The sequence below is a fragment of the Phoenix dactylifera genome, chromosome 10, assembly GCF_009389715.1.
Source record: "Phoenix dactylifera cultivar Barhee BC4 chromosome 10, palm_55x_up_171113_PBpolish2nd_filt_p, whole genome shotgun sequence".
Lineage (NCBI taxonomy): Eukaryota > Viridiplantae > Streptophyta > Magnoliopsida > Arecales > Arecaceae > Phoenix > Phoenix dactylifera.
The window spans coordinates 13,113,109-13,118,801 of NC_052401.1; the positions used below are offsets into that span (position 1 = coordinate 13,113,109).

A 5,693-nucleotide genomic window follows, 5' to 3' on the forward strand; every position below is an offset into this window, starting at 1 on the left:
TATCATGGCCGTGATCCCGGTGAAAACGGCAATACTTCCGGAGATCACGCCGGATTCTGGTGTCTGGCTTTGGAGGGGGGAGCCGGATGCAATCCCGACTCTCAATCTCCATGAGGATTTCAGCCCGAGGAGCATTGAGGGGAGTATACTCTTCATACCTCCCTTCAGGTGCACGGGCCTACAGTGGGAACCTCGGGCGGAGTGACCTCTGCTGCGGCGGTCCTCTCAACCGAGGCGGACTTTTCGGGCGGGGCGGATTCTTAGCTCGTCGTGGAGACGGGCTTCTGGGTCGGCTGCGTTCCTCACGGCGCCTCTTCTTGGGGTTCTGCTCGGTCCCGCCCTGCCTGACGGCCACGGCTTCCTCAGCCTTGGCATACTTCCGGGCTCGAGCGAACATTTCTGTAAGGTCCGCTGGGAAATTCTTCTCAATCGAGAAGAGGAATCTGTAGGACCGGGCTCCAGTCTTCAGCGCCGACATGGCGATTGACTGGTCAAGCTCCCGGACTTCCCATGTTGCAGCGGTGAACCGGTCCAAGTATTCCTTGAAGGATTCTCCCTCCTTTTGTTTGATATCAAGGAGGGAGTCAGATGTTCGCCGCTGGGGCTGGCTGGCGGCAAAGTTGCCAGCAAATTGTCTGCCGAGCTGCTCAAAGGAAGAGACAGTACTCGGCTTCAGCCCGGTAAACCAAAGCCGGGCTGGTCCTCGGAGTGTCGCCGGGAAAGCCTTGCACATCATGGCTTCCGAGGCTCCTTGTAGGGCCATTAAGACCCGGTAACTCTCCAGGTGGTCAAAGGGATCTGCCTTGCCGTTGTAAGGCTCCACCTGGGGCATCTTGAACCGGAGGGGAACCGGTTCATCTTCAATCTCCTGGGAGAAGGGCGACTTCGTATTGAACTCGAAGTCACCGTTACGTCCCGATTTTCTCCCGTGGAGTGCCTGGATTTGGCGCTCCAGCTTTTCGACCTTCTTGTCGAGTTCATCATTCTGGAGGATCGCTACAGCAGTTCCTCCGGGCGCAGGTTGCCCTGGAACCGACTCAGCTTCTGAAGGCTGTGGCCAGCCTCCGTGATTTCTGACTGGGTGCTCTCTCCAGAGGGAGGCCTGGACTTGAAAGTCCTGACCTCGAAGAGGAAACTTTGGACTCCAGTTGAACTGGAGCCGGGGGAGGCGGTGCTGCTGGGATGCCCCTGGGTTGCAAACTTTGGACGGCGGTAGCCAACGCCTGCACTTGCTGCACCAGGGCATCAAATTGTTCCGGTTGAACTTGAGGTGCTGGCTCAACCGGGGGTGGTGAGTTCCGAACGGAACATTCTGGGCTTGGTGGAGGACGTCGAGAGGCGTTGGAAGCCCCTTTGCTTCTTAGCTTCATGGTAGCGAACTCGGGCCCTTCCTCTAGCGCCAACTGTTGCTGGAAATTGGACCCGGGGGCCACCGTGAAGCCGGGGAAAGAGGAGCTCCGCTGCTGCAGGGGGCGGACGGTGGTGCGCCGGCTGGCTGCGTCCTCCACCGAGGGGTGTGGGAGCGTCCGAAGAGGGGTGGTGCGTCCAGTCCTGTCCTGTCCTGCAAAAAAGCCGGTGGCCGGGCTCCCCGGCGCCGGCCCTCCGATGCCTAAGTCAGAGGGGGCAAGTATGTGGAGAGAGCAGGGGAGAGAGTATGTGGAGAAGACAGAATCTTGTGTTCAATTGTGTCTGTGCTGTTTTCTTCCTTTTTCCCCCGGTCTAGGAGGGTTCTCTCCAGCTCCGGGTTTTTTTCTCTTGCGTTTGGTCCCCCTCACTTTTTCCTCCAGGTTTCCTTTTATAGGAGGATTTTTGTTACCTGGGAGGTGACAGGAGGTTTGTCCTGTTTTGTAATAATTGGGCACCATGTGGCCCATTAATGGCGTAATGGAGAACGGGACCGGATCAGACCGGAATCAGGGAGTTGTCACGGTCGATCGGACCTGTTGGAGTGGTTGAACCGCCGGCCGTAGCGGGCCTGGGATCTGTGGATGGTAAGTGCATTTATTACCGAATGAGCCGGCGGTCAGGTAGAGCCATGCGCTCTGATGGTTCAGTGATTCGGAGATCGTCTTGGGCCGTGTTCATTAAATGCCTGAGTGCATCGGAGACTTGAGGGAGTCTCATGCATTAATGGCAGGTCGTGCCGAACGCCTGAGGAGATCTTATGCCTTGATGGCTTGGAGATAGTGGCAGGTCGCAAGCCGTAGGAGTTGTCAAGTCCCTTGGACTTTAGACGGAGGTTGAACATTTGGTTAAGGCATCGGCTCGGCAAGGGTGCCGAGCCGAGCTGATCGCCCAATGGGGCGCCCTGTGGCGGGGCTGCTTTGAGTACTCCTGGTCGGCGCCCTTTAGGCGAGCACCTTCTAGCAGAGCGCCTTGGCGCTGTCTTTGGTCGGCACTTTCTAACCGAGCAGCTTTGGGTGGGGCACCTCTTGGCGCGCGCTCTGGTCGACGCCCTCTAGTCGAGCGCCTTCCTTGTCGGCATCCTTTGGCCGAGCAGCTTTCCGGTCGGCGCTCTTCGGCCGAGTGGCTTTTCAGTCGGCACTTCTTGGCCGAGCAGCTTTTCGGTCGGCGCTCTTCGGCCGAGCGCCTCTGTGGATATATGACTTAGGGTTTTTCCCCTAACACAGGGTTATAGGTATTCGAGTATGGATCGTTATAAGGCTTTTGGTAGGAGTTCATAGCATTTGCTTGATCGTGCAAGACTTCTTTGAATGCCGGTATGGTGGGGCAATCTGTAGTGGTATGACCCGACATATCGCAGATACCACAATACTCGTTTCTAAGCTCTATAGTCTTGACAGGCTCAACCTTTTTAAGCTCAATTTCTTCTACTTTTCTAGTGAGGGCTGCCATTTTAGCATGAAGATCATCCTCAGTTTTGAGGTTGTAAAGGCGTCCCTGTACAGAGCTAGTAGGCTTAGGTAAAGACTTGGTGTTTCTATCCCCGTTATCCCAAAGTTGGGCAGTCTCAGCAAGGAAATCCAAATATTCCCATGCCTCATCAGGTTGTTTTTTAAAAATCTACCATTGCACATGGTCTCTACAAACTATTTCAACTGTGGAGATAAACCTTCATAAAAGAAGCTAATGGTTCTCCAAGTTTCGAATCCGTGATGAGGGCATGAGAGAAGAAGGTCTTTAAATCTTTTTCAACATTCATAAAATGTTTCATTATCTTTTTGTTGGAAATTGCTGATATGTCTTTTCAAAAAGTTGGTCCTTTGTGTGGGGAAGAACTTCTTTAAAAATTTTCTCTGCATATCTTGCCAAGTTCTTATTGATCTAGGTCGCAAAGAGTTTAGCCATGTTTTGGCCTTATCCTTTAGAGAGAAAGGAAACAATGTCAACTTGAGGACATCCTCGGTGACGTTTGGCACTCTAAATGTAATGCTCAATTCTTCAAAATCCTTTAAATGAAGATACGGACTTTCGGACTCTAACCCATGAAACTTGGGCAGCAATTGGATTATCCCTGGTTTGATGTCAAAATGTCCTACATTATCAGAAAAAATTATGCATGAAGGCTGACTAGTCCTAGCCGGTTGTAGGTATTGTCTTAGAGTCATAACATGGGGTTCTCGTTCTCGATTGTGGTGACTCCCCGCATCTTCATTTAAATCAGCCATCTCACAAGGTGTGAGATACTGCGAAGGAATTTCAGGAATGTGTCCTAAGGGATGATCTAAAGTTGTACTTAGCTTGTAAAACAACCGACTGTAATCTGTAGGATTATAGTGAAATTCCCAAGAAGTCTTGGGAAGTGGATGTAGGTGCTGGGGTGCACCGAACCACTATATGTTTGTTGTGTTTGTAATGCCTCTTGTCATTGTCTAACTAACACACTTACCCACTTAGATAAATTGCTTGCTTTACTGTTATCCGCACATCCTTTAGTTGCAAGCATACATCAAACCGTTGCTAAGTTTGACTTTCACCGTGCATCCATACAACTTAGCATAATTAATCAAAAACTTTCAGAAGTAGGTTAAAAGTTTTAAAAGACCCAATTCACCCCCCCTCTTGGGTTGTATCTACTGGGCAACAAGTGGTATCAGAGCAGGTGCTCAAATATTATTTGTAGTCTTAACCGACTAGAGCCAAAGATCATGACAACTCAAATAGATAGTTTTCTAGGAGAAGGACAATCAATTGATACACCTCCACTGTTTAATGGTATAAACTACCCACATTGGAAAATACGCATGCGCATCTTCATTCAATCACAAAACTATTATCTATGGAAAATCATAATAAATGACCTTCACACACTCTCTCATATTAATGAGAAGGACTTAGCACAATTAAATGCTAATGCTATGAACATATTATATTGTGCTATTCAAGAAACAAAGTTTAATGAAATTTCTGCATGCTTATCTGTTAAGGAGATCTGGGATACTTTAGAAAATATTTATGATAAATCTCAGATTAGCTCTCATGTGCTTCAATTACATTCTAACAATGAGACTGCAGAAAAAGGTGTTGAATCTCCCACCTCAGTCGAGTCGACTCCAAGTATTTCAGAGTCGACCCTCAAGATAACCGAGTCGACTCCAATAAGGTCCGAGTCGACTCCGAGGCAAATCAGCTTCCTAAAGACAAAGAAAAAGAGGAAGCAAGAAGAAAGGAAGAAAGAGATAAAAAGGAAGAAAGCCTTGACCAAGAAAGAGTCAAGCCATAAAATAAAAGTTAGGAGCAACAATGATGATATTAGCTCTAAGAAACTACAAGAGGTAACGGACTTGTGCTTTATGGCACAAGAAGACAAGGTAAAATCTGAATCTACTTTTACCTCAAATGATTTTCAAGACGAATTCTCTTATGATGAATTATTAAATGCTTTTCACGATTTGTATAGTGAATGTAGAAAATTAGCTGTAAAGAATAAAAATCTTAAGAAACTAAATCTGAAAATTTCAAAGAAAATCAAATTCTAATAGATGAAAAAACTGAAACTAACTAGTAAAACTGAAATCTTAATGAAAGAAAATCAAGAACTAAATCAAAGAGATCAATCTCTCACTAAAAGTCATGATAAACTTAAGAAAAACAATGAATTACTTTCAGAAGATAACAGAAGATTAACTAAAGAAGTTGACAAATTAAGACCTGTTGTTGAAAGATTTACCCTCAGCTCTGAAAAATTGAACCTAATGATAAATAATCAAAGAGCTGAATTTGATAAAGCTACATTAGGATATCAACCTTGGTACACCCAAAAATCTTTTAAGAATATGTTTGTTAAAACAGTTTTTAATTATTCTAAAACAGATTCTTATAATACTGATAAACAAAAGTTAAGTAAAATCTCTTCTGTTGTTCCTAAATCTATACATTACAAATTTGATGAACCTAAAAGGGAAAAACAGAAAACCGAAAGTTTTTCTACTACTCATGTTCGATCTAAGTTTGTTAAATTCAACAAGAGGATACAGAAATACATCCCTTGTAATCCTAAAATCTGTAAATTCATGGACAAAATAGCTATTAAAAAAATATGGGTTACAAAAGGAACAATTATAGCTAACCTACAAGGACCCAAAAGAGCTTGGGTTCCTAAGTTGAAAATATGATTATTCTTCAGCAAGTATGTCTAGCTATCCAAGGTTCTAATAAAAGATGTTATCTAAATAATGGGTGCTCTAGACATGTGCTAAGGAATTGAATTTAAAATGTAATTAAGAAGAATG

At 45.9% G+C, this 5,693-nt stretch overlaps 1 non-coding gene across 1 annotated transcript; it reads left to right on the forward strand.

Moving 5' to 3' along the window:
* The first annotated feature begins 3,108 nt into the window (after nucleotides 1–3,108).
* Nucleotides 3,109–3,217, forward strand: LOC120112275. The gene has a single exon (XR_005513751.1). It is a non-coding gene; the product is annotated as a small nucleolar RNA R71 (small nucleolar RNA).
* Nucleotides 3,218–5,693: the final 2,476 nt, after the last annotated feature.